General features: G+C 45.8%; 1 non-coding gene across 1 annotated transcript; it reads right to left on the bottom strand.

Moving 5' to 3' along the window:
* Positions 1 to 374: 374 nt before the first annotated feature.
* LOC131232001 (small nucleolar RNA R71) lies at positions 375 to 481 on the bottom strand. Its single transcript, XR_009164611.1, has one exon. It is a non-coding gene; the product is annotated as a small nucleolar RNA R71 (small nucleolar RNA).
* Positions 482 to 20,388: the final 19,907 nt, after the last annotated feature.

Raw genomic sequence — 20,388 nt, 5'->3', positions numbered from 1 at the left:
GCGAATGAGACCTGAAGTTAAAGCTCTCAAAGATTATTCAGCTCCTGTCCAATTTAATGCGCCTTCATGCATAGTGTTGCCAACCACTACGGCAGCACACTTTGAACTTAAACCTGGAGTCATACAATTGTTGCCAGCCTTTTATGGATTGGACAAAGAGGACCCATATCATCATGTGAAAGAATTCTTAAACATTTGCTCCACCTTTAAGTTCCAAAACTTCTCAGACGATTCGATCCGCCTACGCTTTTCCTTTTTCTTTGAAGGATAAGGCGAAAGCATGGTTGAATTCTCTAGAAGTTGGATCTATCACTACATGGGACCAACTGTCTAAGAAGTTCTTAAACAAGTTCTTCCCCGTTCACAAAACCAATGCCCTCCGTAGAGAAATCACTAACTTCACACAAAAAGAGGGCGAGCACTTTCATGAATGTTGGGAAAGATGGAAGGACTTGCTTCTTAAATGTCCTCACCATGGTTTTGAGAAGTGGCAACAAGTTCAATACTTCTATGACGGTCTGACACCACAGAACCGTCGCATGGTTGATGCCACCAGTGGAGGGTCATTCATGACCAAAAGTGATGTCGAAGCGTGGAACTTCTTTGAAACTTTGTGCGAAAATTCCCAGCAATGGGATTATTCAAATAGAGGTGATAGAAGTCCCCAACAACAAAAGAGAGGTGGTATATATGAGATAGGAGTCATACCAGAGCTAAGTGCCAAGCTTGATAACCTGACAAAGAAAGTTGATGCTCTGGTATTAAATAATGGACCACCACAAACAGCTCAAGTCGAGGCATATGCCACATGTTCCAGTCCTGCCCATCCTATGCAGTCTTGTCCATCTGGTGCAGCATTCCCAGAACTTCTCTCTGAACAAGTTCATGCTATGAACACTTTTCAAAAATCTGGGAATGATCCTTACTCGAACACATACAACCCAGGGTGGGCTAGACATCCAAATTTCTCTTGGGCAAAAGGACCACAACAAGGAGGACCATCGAAATCCTCCCATGCAACCGCACCTCCAAGTTGGCAGTCAACAACCTCAACGGTTTCCACAATATCAACAATGCCTACACAATCAAGGAAACCATCTCTTGAGGATACACTCCATCTTTTCATGCGAGTTCTCTCCAATTCCAAAAAGACACCCAACAAACCTAACTGGCCAACCAGGAAAGCTTACATGCAAATGCACAATCCATTGCCAAGTGGAAGTACAAATGGGTCAACTAACCGCCACATTGAGTGAGAGAGAGAAGGGCAAGTTCCTAGCCAACCCGAGGCTAATCCAAAGGGACAAGATGAGATTGGCTCTAATTCCAACCAAGGGCAATATCATGAGCAGGCCAAATCGATCACTACCCTTAGGTCAGGCAAGCAGATTGATAACAGAATAGAGATGCCTAGGGATGAATCAAATTCTAAACAGAAGATCAAGATAAAGCAGAGAGTCATACCAATGCATCCAAAGTCCAAAAGCTCTCGACTCTCCAAGAGCCACTAATGTGCCACCTTATGTGCCCAAAGCACCCTTCCCTCAACGTCTGGCACCAATAAAGAAAAGAAATAACTTTGATGAAATCTTGGATGTGTTTCAAAAAGTGCAAGTCAACATCCCGTTGCTTGACGCTATCAAGCAAGTCCCTGCTTACGCTAAGTTTCTTAAAGATTTATGCACTCAAAAGCGTAAGCAGAATGTTCATAAGAAAGTCTTCCTTGCGGAGCAGCTCAGCTCCATGATTCAACATAACACCCCTCCTAAATTTAGGGATCCAGGAGCTCCCACCATTTCTTGCGGCATAGGAGATCATAAGATCGGGAAGGCATTACTTGATTTAGGGGCGAGTGTCAATTTGTTACCATATTCGGTCTATGAGCAGCTAGGACTTGGTGAGTTGAAACCGACTAAGGTAACATTACAACTAGCTGATAGATCTCAAGGTGCCCCGGGGTATTATTGAAGATGTGTTAATCCAGGTTGATAAATTTTATTTTCCAGTGGATTTCATAGTTATAGATACTCAGCCTGTCCAGAATCTTCATAGTTAGATTCCAGTCATTTTGGGTCGTCCATTTTTGGCCACATCTAATGCTATTATCAATTGCAGGAATGGAGTTATGAAATTGTCCTTTGGTAACATATGAATATTAAACTCAATGTTTTTAATGCAGGACAACAACCCTCCGATTTGGATGACATATTTGAAGTGGACATGATCGAGAGCCTTGTGCAGGACTCCTTCAGTACATCTTTTGAAGATCCTCTGGAGACCTGCTTAGCACAATCGGGCATGGATTTTGACATTGATAGTCCCATCCATGAAGTCAATGAATTGCTCGACTCTACTCCTATATTGAAGACTGAAAAATGGAGAGCGAAAGTGGAACCTCTTCATCCCTCTGAGACTCTTCCTGACAGCACAGTTTGTAACTCTGAGAAGACAAAGGCGAGCGGGCGCTTAATGTTCTCAGAGCATATAAGGCAGCAATTGAACAGAAGATAATGGAAATACAGGGAGTATGCCCCACGATATGTATGGATCATGCTGTGGAAATGTCGCGTGAAATGCAAAGGAAGCGTGATCCTAACATGGAAGAAGTTGTTCGAGCAGAAGTCCTTAAATTATTTGACGACAGTGTCAGTTACCTCATTTCAGATGGCACAGTTCATGAGAACTCACATCACTTGTCTGGGATTGGTTAATCAAGATGTTGAGGTAATTTCTTTGGCGGACCCTGGTTATAAAGATTATTTCATTCATGGTCCGTTCTTGTCTGGCTGAAGACGTTAAACTTAGCGCTCATGGGAGGCAACCCAGCCTTTTGCTTTATTGTATTGCTTTTTATTTCATTCATTTTCAATTTTCTTAGTTAGTTACTTTAATGTTTGTGGGTAACATTACTGCAAACCCTCACGAGACTACAACTCGTCCACTAGGGGTAACCTAGGGGTTTAAAGGCTTGTTGCATGCGCTAAATGCAATCGAGAGCACCTGCGAAAGTGGTATAGGTAGGATCTTCTTTTGTTTTTCTTTTTGTTATTTTTGCTTATGTTGATTTCTCTCTTGTGCTAACTCGCTTTTACGTTGAAATTTTTCACAAATTTTGAGAAAGCTTCTTGATTCTCCATCCAGGTATTATCTTTTCATCACTCCTCTTTTATTCTCATTGTTCCATGTGCATTGCTTGTTTATTTCTTTTACATCGAGGACAATGTAGATTTTAGGTTGGGGGTGGGAGATTAGGTTACCTAATCAGTATTTTCTTGGTCTTGAGCAAAATTCGTGAAAACTTTAAAATTTTTTTTTCTGGAATTTCTATTGAATTCAAAGTGATTTTGAAGGATAGTTGTGATTTTACCATTATAAGATACATGACGTTGGTAACTTATGACTCTTGGATTCGGCCATCTGCTTGATTTCACAGTCAATTTTGAATTGTTAATCCATGATTAGACGTTGTAAACATTGATTGAGTCATGATTTCACATATCACATCTCGCTTACACATTAAGTTTTCGGTTCGATAACTGAATGATTAACTTAGTAAAAAGAAGAATTAAAAGGCTAAGTCACAAAATCTTTACCATAGGTTTGCTCCCTATAGGTATAGCTTTGATTCTCCATAGTTGACTTATAAAAAAGTTGGGCGACAAGTTTTCGCCATAGGTTTGCTCCCTATAGGCGAGGATTTGAGTTCCTTGGTGTACTGTTCATAAAGAAAATCAAAGGCTAGTTGAATGGAAAGTTAATCTAAAATGCCAGTATTGGTTTCAAGCTTGGTTGTCACGAATTACTAACGATATCATGAAAATTGACAATTGATTGTAAGTCGAGATTACACTTTACACTCATGGAACTCAATGTTTAGGAATGTTATAATTAATGGATTAATATGTTGAACTTGATTATGAAGTTTACTGAGAGCTTGATTCCAAGAGAAAAATTCCACACACCAATCATGAATCTTAGAATTTTCACATCTCAGCTATCTGTTCACAAGTCACTTGAGTTTATAGGAATCATCTTTTATTTCTAAAATTATTTTTCGCATATTTTGCTCGGGACTAGCAAAATGCTGGTTGGGGGTTGTGATCAGGGTCAAATATTGCATATCAGACCCCAGTAATTACCAGATTTTATGTATATGATAATGCTTAATGGAGTATTTTAATTGTATTTTTATTACAGGATAAAGTCAGGAGCGTTAATTGAAAATTGGTGTTAAAGGCATGGATTTCATGATCCAAAGTCTCCAGAGCACGGGGTGGACTCCAGGGAACCAATAATGAAGACTTTACACGTCTGGGATCTGAGGAAAGCAAGCCAAAGGGGCCCGAAAAGGGTCCAGAATGCAAGATCACATGGTTCCCACTATCCGATCAGTTCGAAACTTCATACATGAGATGAGGGCCGTAAATTAACCGTACATATTAAATTTCAGCCATTGAAGATCGCGGGAAGTGGTCCAACGGACAGATCAGCCCATTAATCTTCACCTTGGGGCCCACCTGATATTTGGAACTGCCTCAAACTTGGAGCTGATGGTTGAAAATAGATGACAAATAGGATGGACGGATTGGATTTCTCGTAAACATCACGGTGAGCCCTGTGTAAGAGATGTGTACACAGTGCACAGGTGCATCGGCTGCGCACCAAACGGACGAGCGTCGGTCAGCAGCGCTGACCCGACTTCGTCTTTGGAAAACGGAAGTTTCCGTTTCCAGCGTCCGCGGAACCGACCGCTGTCATCGGTTGTGGGGCCCACCTAGTGTCCAAATGGACAATCCGAACCGTCCATCCGCTTCCCGGGGCCGATATCATCATCGCCTAGATGTCCGTTTGGTTCCATGCATGTGTACGGACGTTGATCGCTGAAAAAGCAAAACGGACGGTGAGTTCAAAACTCGGTGGGCCACCGCAACTCTAGCTCAAAATCAATTCCTACTGATTTTTCGAGCTGAAACCAATGGACGACGTGGATTCTTGTGAAAGTCCAGGAATAGGCCCCACCATCATCGCGGCGTCGGTTTGGCATCCGCGAAACGACGACCGCTGGCCGTTTTGCGAAGGATTGTGGGCCCCGTCGTCACCGTACGGCCGATCCGAGCCGTCCATCGTGTAGAGGGCTTGAGATCTTCAAAACTATGCTGATATTCCACTCCCATGGGGACACACATGTGCGGTACAGAGGCCACAAAAGGGCTACCTGGCGACGTTCAAAACTGATTTTTTTTATTTTCTTCTCTGGGCCGCGATAATGAACCTTCAAAACCACCCATTCTTGACTGAAATTTCGGTCTGAATCAAATGGATGGGGTGGATTTTACAGAAAACACCTCTGTGGGGCCCACCGATCACGGCTGCGAAAAATTACACTTCGAGTCCTTCTACGACTCCGCCACCGATTCCAACCATCCAGCAGCTATAAAGGGGGAGTTTTGGACGTGGGAAAGGCATTCAGAACCAGAGGATTCCAGATCTGAAGCAAGGGAGAGAAGAAATAGAAGAAAGAGAAGAAAGAAAAGAGAGAGATATTGTTTGGTTTGAAGATATTTTTTTATGAATTTTATTTAATATTTTTTATGGATTTTATGTGTCACTAATCTCTCATCTAGTGATGAGTTTAAGACCCTAATTTGATTAGCTCTTGTATTGGTTGATTTACTTTGAATATTAATTAATTTGTCTCTTTCTCTAAGTGGGCTTTATGGGTTTAAATTCTATACTTCTCCATCTATGAACTTGACCAAAGTATATATATGGATGTTGTTTGGATGCTTATTATAGGTGCTTGTGTCTGATCAAGAACAGGTTTCCTATAGAGGAAGAAACAGGGTGCTTTAATGAATGTACATTCCATGTACCCGACCAAGGATATGGGATATATCATTCATGGCATTGCTTAAAGGAATTAGACAGTCTGTATGCCCGATTAAGGACACAGATTGTGCTTTCTCTATTTAAGTGGTATCAATCTAGATCAAGGTGAATCAACAGACAAAACAAGGGTTAGGATAATTAGGGGTGGATTCGAAAGTCCTAGTGCCCTCTCTCTGATTGAATTTTCTTCCCTGTTCTTAATTAATTATTTTTCATAAAATTGTGCTTAGTAATTCATTCCATTATTTGTTGGATTAGTTAAGGAGAATCATAGATTTGAATTGTGACGACCAGTCCTCGTGGGAACGATCTCGTAATACGTACCGTATCTACATCTGATTCGTATACTTGCGAGTTTAAAAATCATTTAAATCATGTTGGTTTAAATAAAACATCACATTATCACCAAATCTGGCATTATAAAAGGGCATCATTTAGGGCACCCCTCTCCCCATATGAATTTGTCCTAGAGAAAAGAAAGAGAGAAAGAGAGAAAGAGGAGAAAAGAGGAGAAAAGAGGAGAAAGAGAGGAGGAGAGAAGGAAGAAGGGAAAGAAAGGTAGGCCCAAGGGAGGTGAGATCTAGAAACCCCTCTTCCCTTTGCTCAAGAAATCCCACATCCACAAATACAAGTGATTTTCATCTGATTGGGGAGGTAATAACCCATCATTTTTGTAATATTTTGTGTTGAGCTAGGATTTGTATGAAATCCTAACATGTAAGTGCATTGTCTTACGATTCTGGCCGATCAACATCGAGTTTGGCATTTCTAGGTCGTTTTCTAAGATCTCAACGATCCATAGGTGCAGACTATTATCTTTAGGTGACCTAGCACCAACTATAGTTGGAGTTTAATGATTTTGTTTGCTTGGTATGTTGTATGAAAGAATCTAAAGGAACTTAGGGATGACACGTTGTTGGAATTGCATGAATTGCATGTTTATTTCTCTTAAATGTTAATCTTGCCTCTCTCATGATTTAGTGTATGGATGATTACATGCTCATGTTTAGTTGATTTCTTTTTCTCATATGTGTTGCTTCATATTGTGTATGATTCATTTGCTCTTATATATTTGATCCATTAAGGTGTAGGAAGTGCTTAACTTCCTCACCAACCCACACCACTCACATATACCTTATTCATGATATTAATAGCTTGCTTGCTAGAGAAATTTGAGTTGTATGTTGAGCAACATGAGAACATGGTGTTGAATATGTTTGAGGTTACATTGGTAGTTGACATGCTATGAGTCACTATTCCTACCCTTGGGTTGGTCAGGAACATGAGGAGAGCGAAGGTGGTTCCATTGGTAGGACCACCTTGAGGTTAAACCCATGGATTTGGACGAGTACGTATGGGCGGCAGTAGTTAGGCTACATGGGTCGCTTGTACCTAATGTCGTTCCGCCACATACTTGCCTGGGCTCGTGTGGTTTAGTCCACTGGCAGACCCACCTAGTTTGTTAACCTTGTTTGCTCACATATGTATGGAAACTGAAACACCCCACCACCATTATAGCCCATCGATACCGGATGGAATATTGATCCACAGTCTCGTGAGCCAGGCATGGTGGAATGGGACACTATGTCCGAGCTGTCGGCCTACGCTGGGGTGTCGCGCCTCCTCGTAGTGACCGCGAGCGACCCCACATTCAGCACCCCTCATGTGCTTGAAGTCGGGGATGGGGAAAACCCGACGGGGTCAAGGATAGCGGGGTCTCGGCCTCACACATTGGGGGGTCTTGGCCTCGCAACTAGTTCAGGGCATTTGATACGTGGGGTGTATCAGATTCTTAAATCTGCTGGATGAATGGACTTAACTAAGTACTCGGTTAACATCATCATTGCATGGCATTAGCTAAGTTGGCGACTCGGCAGTCGAGGTCGCACTGAGGGAGTGTTGTCATACGCGATCGTTAGATGGAGTCGCTCGAGAGAGTGTTGTGGCGAGGGCATACATCATATCATCCTACATGCATGCGCATTAATAAGACTAGATAGATGTTTATGATTGATTGCTTTTCATTAAATTCTTATTATAATTGATACTTGTTACAACTCATGGCTAATAGCACCTACTGAGTTGATCACTCACTCCCACTCTAGGACGGTGTTTTAAAATACCAACCAGACCCGTTCAGAGATGCAGGTGATACAAATTTCGTGGAGCCTGGTGATGCGAGCCTCGAGGAGGAGGACGAGTTCTCTTACTTTCAACTGATGGATGGTTCCCCGTCGGCCTAGATAGGATTTAGATTGCTGAGTTGTGGACTCAGCCCTATTCTTTTGGACATGATATTCCTTTTGTGATTTTGTTGGGCAACGCCTGATGCGACCCTTTTTATATCCTTTTGGACATGTATATAATGATCTATTTTCATTTCAGCAGACTAGTTGTGATCGTGCTTCATGTTTCAAGTAATTCCATGCTGCGCCTTTAAACTTGGATTAATCGCATATTAATTAAAACCGATTATAAGTGACCCCGGGAACTCGGGAGTCGAGCGTATGCACGACCCCGGATTTTCAGGGTGTTACAATCCCTTTCTCTCAGCACTCCTCATGTGATTGAAGTCGGGGATGAGGAACCCGACAGGATCACAGACCGCGGGGTCTCGGCCTCACGTATTAGAGGGTCTTGGCCTCGCACCCAGTTTAGGGCATTAATACGTGGGGTGTACCAGATTTCCCAATCTGCTGGATGAATGGACCTAACTAATAACTCGGCTAATACAATCGCATTGCATCGCACTAGTTAGGGTGGCGACTCGGCAGTCGAGATCGCACTGAGGGAGTGTTGTCATACGCGATCATTAGATAGAGTCGCTCGAGGGAGCGTTATGGTGAGGGCATGCATCATATCATCCTGCATGCATGCGCATTAATAAGACTATTTAGATGTTTATGATTGACTGCTTTTCATTAAGATCATATTATAATTGATGCATGTGATAACTTAAGAGTAATAGCACTCACTGAGTTGATCGCTCACTCCCACTCTGGGACGGTATTTTAAAACACCAACCAGACATATTCATAGATGCAGGTGACTCAGGGCTGGAGGAGCCTGGCGAGGTGAGCCTCGAGGAAGAGGACGAGTTCTCCTACTTCCAGCTAATGAGCGGGACCTCATCGGATCAGTAGGCGGGACGTTAGATTTCTGAGTGGCAGACTTAGTCCTATTCCTTTGGACATGATATTTTTGTGATTTTTGTTGGGCAACACCTTGGGCGACCCATCTGTGTTCTTTTAGACCTGTATATATGATAGATTTCTTTCATTTCAGTAGACTTGTGTGGTTGTGTTTCATGTTCCAGAAAATTTCAGGCTGCGCATTTGAACCTGATCAAATGCACTGATGAAAATCGGTTATCAGTGACACTCAGGAACTCGGGAGTTGAGTGTATGCACGACCCTCGATTTTCAGGGCATTATAGCCACTCATGCAGGCTCCACCTTAATGTATGTATACAATCCACGCCGTCTATCCCGTTGCTCAGCTTATTTTAAGCGTTGAGCCAGAAAATGGAGTTAATCCAATAATCGAGCAGGCCACACCATAGGGAATAGTGGGGTTAACCGTCAAAACCCGCCTTGATGCTTTTATCCACCACAACACGCTGCATATTGGACTCGTTGAGTCTGTCCCGAGCTATGAATTCAATGGCTGGGTCGGATTTGTCCAAGGCGGGCCCCACCTACTAAATACCGTAGAAAAATAAAAAAAAAAACAAGCAGCAGCAGCGTCAGGAGGCAGCAGGCGCTGCCTGCGGCTGGCGGACGAATGGCGGGCTGGCCCTCATGGTTCCAGCTGTGGGCCCCACCGTGATGAGTTTCGAACATCAACTCCATGCATTTGATGGGTTCCCTCGAACCAGGAGGCCACTCCAAAAACCAGCCGTATATGGAACTCAGGTGGGCCACACAATCTAAAATCATGTGAAGACATGCCTAAAATATATAAAATCACTTGGTGGGGCCTACCTGAAATTTGGATGCGACTGAAACTTGGTCTGAACCCTCAGCCAAGTGGGACACACATACTGAGTGGACTGGATTTGTGAACCACATTACAGTGGGCCCCAGGCCCACCCCCAGGTCCACGTGACCTTATAAACAGGTTAAATGATAAATAAATATTACGGTGGGCCCCCTCCCTGACCGTGTGACCCTATCAACAGGTTGTATGGCAAATACACGTTATGGTGGACCCCAGTCCCACCCAGGTCCACGTGACCTTATGAATAGATTGGATGATAAATAAATATTACAGTGGGCCCTACCAAGGTCCACGTGACCTTATGAACAGTTGAATGGAAAATAAACAGCACAATGGGCCCAAGGTCCAAGTGACCTTATGAACAGTTTGGATGGCGCATAAACATTATGCTGGGCCCTAAGTTAGGTGAAAAATAAACATTATGGTGGGTCCTACTTGGGACCCACTTGTGTATGAATTGTGTCCACACCTTTCATCAGTGTGGACCTCCACCATGAAGTATGTGATTTATCTATGCCTTTCATCCCTATAGGACCTACCATGATGCATATGTTTCATCCTAACCGTTCAACTATTTTGGAGGATATTTTAAGGCCATGTGTTGAGGCCCATCTTGATGTAATTGTGGGCAGTCTATTGAGGCCCACTTTGATTTGTATAAGGCCATTTGTTGAGGCCCATCTTAATGTATTTGTGGCTGCCCACTAAGGCCCACTTTGATATATATGAGACCATGGTTTGAGGCTCATTTGATGTACTGGAGGCCCACGGGTCAAGGCCCATAAGACGTACATAAGGCCCATTATAGTGTGATTCCACCATGGTATATGTGTCGACCTTTATAGCGGGCTATGCTTTGGGAGCAATGATGGTTTGATGTCCACATTGCAAGGATGATGTTGGTTAAATGTCCGCATTGTCACTCTCCATAGGGCCCATTAACAAGCTCATACCTCTAGCATATAGGCCGTCTAGGCTCATCTTCGTTTTGATCAGAGCACATCACCACATAACACGTATAGCATAGATCCATGATTCATGATCATACGCATCATATATATGCCTGATATGGGAAGTGACTGATCATAGCATATGCCTTCGGGCAGATCGTTTATGGGCTCCCTGACAGGCGGAGTTGCCCCACATGAGCACTCGGTACGCGCAGGATTGTTACATGTCCGACAGTATGATTCAAGTACTTGCATTAGTGTGATTGTGATTATTGTATGCTCTAGTGACATCAGGGTCATAGCCTCCACAGACACATCGTGGGTGGCTGGATTGGATACCGAAAATATTATTACTAAGCATCGGGGCGCCATAAATGTCCCTGGGTGAAAATCCCTAAACCCAATGGTACTAGAGGATGACTCCAACGTCAAGACCGAGTGGATATATGAGCGCACGAGGGCCGAATACCAGGAGACCGTGTCTCCACTATGCCGTGGTCTGTTGAAAAGGAGTGTGGCCTTACCTGCCCGAGGGTAAGGGGCAATACTAGGCTGAGTTTGACCAGCTCGTGAATGGGTTCGCTATTGACATGCCGGATAGGTATTGACAGACTATTGGCCGGGCGGATAGTGAGGCTTCTTACGCTCACTTGGACTGTGCGGCTAGGAGAGCGACAGTGTCACTTGGAGTGTATTAAACCCCGGTGATTATCCAGAATGAGAACTGTATTGATACATGATGAGGATTGGCATGCTTGAGTTGCATCTCGCATTGCATGGCCGTATTATGGCCGATAGCATTCATATCTTACACGCATAGCCTTGGTACGATTAATTACATTCATATACTCATCACCATGACTCCGCATTACTCTGACCCATTCTGAGCACGCTTATATTGCGCACACACTTACACCACCCTCTAAGCTTTTTATAAGCTTATGCACGACCGATGCGTGCAGGTGACGCCAGGACACAGTCGCAGACATAGTCTCACCGCAGTTGGAGCGTGCAGCCGAGCTTCTGGAGTTTTGTTACTTTTATTATATTGTATTTTCCTTTCATACACATTGTATTCAAAAGTTTTTTTTATCATAGTGGATTTTGTGATGGTCTTCTTGTGGTTATTGTTAGTGGGTTATGCTTTTGGTTATGCTTATTATGAATTAGACTGATGATTATAAATCCTCCTTATAGCATCCCGAGATCGGAACCTGGTTATGGGTGCCGGGAGTCGAGAATGGGGTACTACGGAGGCTGTCGGCACTGGATTTGGCGATCAGGAATTTTGTGAGCCTGGTTTCCGAGTTCGGGGTGTGACAGAAGTTGGTATCAGAGCATAACTTGTGAATAACCGAGAACGATATCACATATTTGCTATGAGTTTAGGACGATTAGGTTCCGGGTGCGTAACCTTCTGTTTGAGTTCCCTAACGTGCGATTCTCAAGGTTGATTGGCGTCATTGTTCTTTCCTATAGGACATGCCACCCTGGAGAAGTGACCCGAGCACACCCCGCTCCACCACCTGAGGCTCCAGCTTTACCACATGCGCCTCTCATTCCACCGCTAGAGATCCCTGCTCCCCTACCTGAGGATGACGTTCCTCCACCTGATGCCGGTGCGGATCCGACTGTGCCTATGAGTGCTTCGCAATTACAGCAGATGTTGTAGGCTGTAACTATTACGCTTCAGGGGCAGGGCAGGCGCCCAGTTGTTTCTCCAGCCCAGGCCGAGTAGGAGCTCGCGAGTGCCCTTCTTCGAGAGTTCAGACAGCTTGATCCTCCGCGTTTTCAAGGCGAGCCAGATCCGACTGCAACCGAGAGATAGTGCTCTGATGTGGAGAAGATCTTCAATACCATGTCATGTACGACCGAGCAGCGAGTCCAGTTGGCTGTATTTCTTTTCCAGGACGAGGCTGAGCACTGGTGGACCTCTGTTACCCGTGTTGTAGGACCTGATTATGTCTGGACATGGGATGACTTTATCGACCGATTCGAGGAGCAGTACTTCCCTAACCACATATGAAGTCAGAGAGCATTGGAGTTCGAGACTCTGGTGCAGGGGGACATGACCATGGTGCAGTACGCATCCCGTTTTGTGGCGCTATCAAGGTTCGCGCCATATATGGTTGATGATGAGGGGCAAAAGGCCCGCCGTTTTGAGAACGGCTTACGTTACGGTCTTCGAGGCCGTGTGATTGGGCACGAGCTCCCGACTTTCCATGCAGTAGTGCGGAGGGCTCAGATTTACGAGACTGAGTGGGCCGGCTCATAGAGCGACCGAGATCAGAGGAGGGGTCAGAATCAGAAGAGGCAGGCCCCCTCCAGTAGCTCCCAGCAGTATCGACGACCACATAGGTACAGGAGCCACCCACCTGCTAGAACACCAGCAGCACCTCCAGCGCCACCCCATCAACCATTTGTAGGGACCTGTTTTGGATGCGGTGGGACAGGGCACCGCCTGTCTGAGTGCCCTCGCCCTCATCTACAGCTGCCGAGAGCACCATAGCAGCCTTCACAGCAGCAGCCGAGAGCACCGCAGCAGCCCCCACAGTAGCAGCGACCCTATCAGCAGCGACCGCAGCCACCTCAGCCGCCGAGACCCCAGCAGCAGCAGAGACAGCAGTATAGGCCACCACAGAGGCAGCAGCAGCACCAGGGACCTCAGAGGGGACAAGCACCTCCCTAGCCAGCTCAGGCTAGGTTCTGCACGGCTCAACAGGATCCGCAGTCATCTGGAGGAGTCATTGAGGGTATTCTTTCCGTCTCCGCATTATCGCACGTGTACTGTTTGATTCTGAGGCATCGCATTCATTCATGTCCGAGGATTTTTGTCATTCGATTGGATTGTCGACAGAGTCTGCTCGCGAGGGGTTGACCGTATCGACGCCCTTGGGGAAGACCACAGTATTGGGTCATTTCTGTTCATCTTACCCGGTTCTGGTCGGTGATATCTTTTTGCCCGCCGATTTATTTATGCTGCTGATGTCAGATTTTGACGTCATCTTAGGTATGGATTAGCTTGCCAAGTACCACGCCGTGTTGGATTGTTCCGTGAGGACTGTCACATTCTCTATACCTAGCTTGCCACAATTCCAGTTCATTGCCGTGCCTGATGTCCTGCGCCGTCGAGGAGCCTGTTACCATTTGTATTGATCAGTGGCCGGTTGTTTGCGATTTTTGTGACGTATTCCAAGAGATTCCGGGATTGCCGTCGCGCCGTCATATTGAGTTCCAGATAGATCTTGTGCCTGGTACCGCGCCTATCTCGAAGGCCCCGTACCATATGGCACCAATGGAGTTACGTGAGCTGCAACGGCAGTTGGACGAGTTGCGTAAGTTGAGATTCATTCGTCCGAGCAGTTCACCTTAAGGAGCGCCGGTACTCTTCATCACGAAGAAGGATAGTTCGTTGAGGCTCTGCATAGATTACCGCGAGCTCAACCGAGTCACGATCAAGAACAAGTACCCGCTCCCGAGGATAGATGATTTGTTTTATCAGCTGCAAGGTGCACGGTTCTTTTCAAAGATTAACCTTTATTTCAGTTATCATCAGATTCGTGTCAGATAGGAGGACATCTCGAAGACGGCTTTCAGGACACGTTATTATCATTTTGAGTTTCAGGTCATGTCCTTTGGAATGACCAATGCACCTGTGGTCTTCATGCAGTTGATGAACAAGGTCTTCCGTCCATATCTCGATCAGTTTGTTGTGGTCTTCATCAACGACATTCTGATATATTCGAGAACTTATGAGGACCATATGCAGCATCTGTAGATCGTTTTGCAGACCCTCCGTACCCACCAGCTATATGCGAAGCTGGAGAAGTGCGAGTTCTGGCAGGAGGAGGTGAGATTCCTCAGTCACGTGGTCACGAGGGAGGGTGTCACAGTAGACCACTGAAGGTTGAGGCAGTGCGTCAGTAGAGTCAGCCCACGACTGCGTCCGAGATCCGCAGTTTCCTTGGTTGAGCGGGATACTATCGGCGTTTCATCGAGGGCTTCTCCCGTATTGCAGCCCCGTTGACCAGGTTGACTCGGAAGGGCGCAGAGTTTATTTGGAGTGATGCCTGTGAGCGAGCATTTGTGGAGCTAAAGGACCATCTGACGTCGGCTCATGTCCTCACTCTTTCCTCTGGGAGTGATGGATTTGTTGTATTTACCGATGCTTCACGTATTGATTTAGGTGTTGTCCTGATGCATCACGGCAAGCCTGTTGCCTTCGCGTCTCGTCAGCTCAAGGTTCATGAGCTGAACTACCCCACGCATGATTTGGAGTTGGCAGCAGTTATCTTCACACTGAAAGTGTGGAGACACTATCTCTATAGGGTTAGGTTCGAGCTCTTCTCCGACCACAAGAGCTTAAAGTATCTATTCTCTCAGTCTGAGCTGAACATGAGATAGAGACGCTGGATGGAGCTTCTGAAGGACTATGATTTTGACCTCCAGTACTACCCAAGTAATGCGAATGTGGTGGCAGATGCCCTCAGCCGTCAGTCACGAGGCCTGGTGGCACATATGATAATTCAAGAATAGAGGATGTTCGAGAATATAGTAGAGTACGACTTCGATTTTGGTATGCAGTCTTCTATCGTTCAATTATCGAGCCTATTGATTCAACCCTCTCTTGTTGCAAGGGTGATCGAGGCTCAATAGACAGATGAGTTGTTACAGGATTATCGAGTTGAGGCAGCATCTGAGAGTCAGACAGATTGACAGATTGGTTCTGATGGTCGACTTCACTTCAAAGGCTGATTGTGTGTCCCGGATATTCCTGAGTTGCGCAGAGATCTTATGACTGAGGCACATCGATCTCGATTTTCTATCCACCCTGCCTCGACGAAGATGTATCGTGATATGAGGAGACAGTATTTTTGGGCGGGGATGAAGCGCCAGATTGCCAGTTTCGTGGCCGAGTGTGACACATGCCAGCGTGTCAAGGCCGATCATCAGAGACCCCCTGGTCTTTTGCAGCCATTGAGCGTCCCGACGTGGAAGTGGGAGCACGTATCTACAGACTTTATTATGGGTTTATCGAGGACTCAGCGAGGTCATGACTCCATCTGGGTTGTCCTGGATCATCTAATGAAGTCGGCACATTTCCTTTCGATTCGTGCGACTTGGCTTTTGGACTAGCTTGCGAGGTTATTCATTAAAGAGATTGTGAGACTGCACGGCGTACCAGTCTCGATCGTTTCTGACCGAGACCCGAGGTTCACGTTTCAGTTTTGCAAGAGCTTTCAGAGAGCTATGGGCATCGATTTGCAGCTCAGCACCGCGTATCATCCGTAGACCGATGGCCAGACCGAGAGGGTCAACCAGATCCTTGAGGATATGCTTCGGACATGCATGATTGACTTCGGGGGTAGCTGGGATGAGCATCTGCGATTGGCTGAGTTCGCATACAACAACAGCTATCAGGCAACCATTGGCATGGCCCCTTTTGAGGCATTGTATGGCAGACCGTGCAGATCTTCTAGTTGTTGGACCAAGGTTGGAGAACGGCGTCTCCTGGGTCCCAAGCATGTGCAGCAGACGTCAGAGGTTATCGATATCATCAGGTAGAGGATGCGCACAGCTCAGAGCCGGCAGAAGAGTTTTATTGATCACTGGCGTCGTCCCTTAGAGTTTGATGCAGGGGACTACGAGTAAGGTCTCACCCATGAAGGGTGTAGTTCAATTTAGAGCGAAGGGCAAGCTTGCCCCGAGATTCATTGGACCTTTCGAGATCACTGAACGCATTGGCGCCGTGGCCTATCGGCTTGCCTTACTATTTCAGTTGTCTGACGTCCACAATATTTTTTACGTCTCTATTTTGAGGAAGTGTGAGTCAGATATAGTTCCTGTTATCGATTGGTAGCCATTGGAGGTTCGTGATGACGCTTCTTACACTGAGCAGCCAGTTCGTATCCTTGATCGGAAGGAGCAGGTCCTCCGAACCAAGGTCATCCCCTTGATGAGGTATCTTGGGAGCGCGAGGCCGAGATTCAAGAGCGCAATCCCCATCTCTTTGATGATTGATTACATGTTGTATCTTGTATGATGTCTCCAATTTTATATGATGATATTATGTTTCCTCATCCTTATGAGTTATGCTTACTTGCAATGATTGTGTAAATTTTGAGGATGAAATTTTTATTTGAAGGGGAGAGCTGTAAGACCCGTGTCTTAATCCGTATCGTCCCGTTGGCTTCCGCGGACCTTCCGGTTGGATTCCGCCAACCTTCACGCAGTATCCGACGTTTGCGCGTGATCCTAAACCGGGTCCCGCATACCGAAGTCGGCTTGAACCAAAACTTGTATCATAGCGACCGTGCCGTCACCGCAGTTCTAACGCCACGACTTGCGCACCGAACCGATACCCAGGCCAGGAGATGTGGGCCTGTGTTCATTTCAAAGAAACGTCGCGCGTTGCGAATATCGAGAGAATCTCTACGATATGTCCCATCAATCAATCAATGTTAACTACAACCATACCTCAAGTATAACATTCATCCCTCCTTTTTCATAAGTCAACTCTCTCTCTCCCCTCACCATTCTTCCTTTACCAAAATTTCAACCCAACCCATACCTCTCCTTATAACCACTACTCCACCCATCCCTTCATCCATTAATTCTCCATTTCTCTTATTTCTTAAAAACTCTCTCCCAAGCAACAAAATTTCATACGTCCAAGCTTCTCCCTCCCAAATGTCAAGTGTGGCCCCACTTTCCCTACTCTCTCATCTCTCATCCACACCATCAAAATCTCATCAACCACCATCAAAAGTGAAGGCAAGGAGCATTGAAGGCTAAGGGAGCAAGGAGGAGGCCTAGAGGTGGCTGATCTTTGAGTTTCTACCATTGATTTCATGATTTGTGGGCCCACTTGTTGGTGGGACCCATTTTTATGTATGTGATGTATCAATGGAAGGCCCATAGTGGTGAGGTCCCTCCTCTCTATTACCGTCTCTCTCTCTCTCTCTCTCTCTCTCTCTCTCTCTCTCTTTTAATGGTGTTGATGATGAAGGGGGTGAGTGTGGCCCACCATGAATCATATTTTTCATGTGGGACCCATCGGATGAATGTGTTGGATATCCAGCCCATTAGCGGGCCCGGCTGGAAGGAAAACATAAACATTAGGTGGATCAAACAGGTGGGCCACGTCCATGTGGGACCCACCATGATGTCCATTTTATGTGTGTCGTCCAGCGTCTCTGGACGCTGGACATAGTGGGGCTGGTTAAAAGTGAAGTGTAAATTGACATGGGAGTGTACTAATGAGCTAGCTAAAATAAAGGGAATGGTGGGCCACTCATGCAGGCTCCACCTCGATGTATATATACAATCCATGTCGTCTATCCCGTTGCTCAGCCTATTTTAAGCATTGAGCCAGAAAATGGAGTCAATCCGATAATCGAGCGGGCCATACCATAGGGAATAGTGGGGTTAACCGTCAAAACTCGCCTTGATGCTTTTATTCGCCACAACACGCTGCATATTGGACTCGTTGAGTCTATCCTGAGCTATGGAATTCAATGGCTGGGTCGAATTTGTCCAAAGCGGGCCCCACCTACAAAATACCGTAGAAAAATAAAAAAACAAAAAAAAGACAAGCAGCAGCAGCTGACGTTGTTGCTGTCAGGACGCAGCAGGTGCTGCCTGCGGCTGGCAGACGAACGGCTGGCTGGCCCTCACGGGTCCAGCTGTGGGCCCCACCGTGATGCGTTTCGAACATCAACTCCATGCATTTGATGGGTTCCCTCGGACCAGGAGGCCACCCCAAAAATCAGCCATATACAGAACTCAGGTAGGCCACACCATCTAAAATCATGTGAAGACATGCCTAAAACATATAAAATCACTTGGTGGGGCCTACCTGAAATTTGGATGCGGCTGAAACTTGGTCTGAACCCTCAGCCAAGTGGGACCCACATACTGAGTGGACTGGATTTGTGAACCACATTACAGTGGGCCCTAAGCCCACCCCCAGGTCCACGTGACCTTACAAACAGGTTGAATGATAAATAAATATTACGGTGGGCCCCCTCCCTGACCGTGTGACCCTATCAACAGGTTGTATGGCAAATACACGTTACGGTGGACCCCAGTCCCACCCAGGTCCACGTGACCTTATGAATAGATTGGATGATAAATAAATATTACAGTGTGCCCTACCAAGGTCCACGTGACCTTATGAACAGTTGGATGGAAAATAAACAGCACAGTGGACCAAAGGTCCAAGTGGCCTTATGAACAGTTTGGATGGCGCATAAACATTATGCTGGGCCCTAGGTTGGATGGAAAATAAACATTATGGTGGGTCCTACCTGGGACCCACTTGTGTATGAATTGTGTCCACACCTTTCATCAATGTGGACCTCCACCATGAAGTATGTGATTTATCTATGCCTTCCATTCCTATGGGACCTACCATGATGCATATGTTTCATCCTAACCGTCCAACCATTTTGGAGGATATTTTAAGGCCATGTGTTTAGGCCCATCTTGCTATATTTGTGGGCCGTCCATTGAGGCCTACTTTGATTTGTATAAAGCGATTTGTTGAGGCCCATCATAATGTATTTGTGGCCGCCCACTAAGGCCCAATTTGATATATATGAGACCATGGTTTGAGGCCCATTTGATGTACTAGAGGCCCATGGGTCAAGGCCCAATAGGATGTACATAAAGCCCATTATAGTGTGATTCCACCATGGTATATGTGTCGACCTTTATAGCGGGCTATACTTTGGGAGCAATGATGGTTTGATGTCCACATTACAAGGATGATGCTAGTTAAATGTCCGCATTATCACTCTCCATAGGGCCCATTAATAAGCCCATACCTATAGCATACAGGCTGTCTAGGACCATCTTCGTTTTGATCAGAGCCCATTACCACATAACACGTATAGCATAGATCCATGATTCATGATCATACGCATCATATATATGCCTGATATGGGAAGTGACTGATCATAGCATATGCCTTCGGGCAGATCGTTTATGGGCTCCCTGACAGGCGGAGTTGCCCCACATGAGCACTCGGTACGCGCAGGATTGTTACATGTCTGACAGTATGATTCATGTACTTGCATTAGTGTGATTGTGATTACTGTATGCTCTAGTGACATCAGGGTCATAGCCTCCACAGACACATCGTGGGTGGCTGGATTGGATACCGAAAATATTATTACTAAACATCGGAGCGCCATAAATGTCCCTGGGTGAAAATCCTTAAACCCAATGGTACTAGAGGATGACTCCAACGTCAAGACCGAGTGGATATATGAGCGCACGAGGGCCGAATACTAGGAGACCGCGTCTCCCACTGTGTCGTGGTCGATTGAAAAGGGGTGTGGCATTATCCGCCCGAGGGTAGGGGGCAATACTAGGCTGAGTTTGACCAGCTCGTGAATGGGTTCGCTATCGATATGCCGGATAGGTATTGGCAGACTATTGGTCAGGCGAATAGTGAGGTTTCTTATGCTCACTTGGACTGTGCAGCTAGGAGAGCGGCAGTGCCACTTGGAGTGTATTAAACCCCGATGATTATACAGAATGAGAA

This window comes from Magnolia sinica, chromosome 17 (genome assembly GCF_029962835.1).
Source record: "Magnolia sinica isolate HGM2019 chromosome 17, MsV1, whole genome shotgun sequence".
Classification (NCBI taxonomy): Eukaryota; Viridiplantae; Streptophyta; class Magnoliopsida; order Magnoliales; family Magnoliaceae; genus Magnolia; species Magnolia sinica.
Note: the sequence above shows the minus strand (reverse complement) of the source record. Positions and strands in the feature narration are given on the sequence as shown.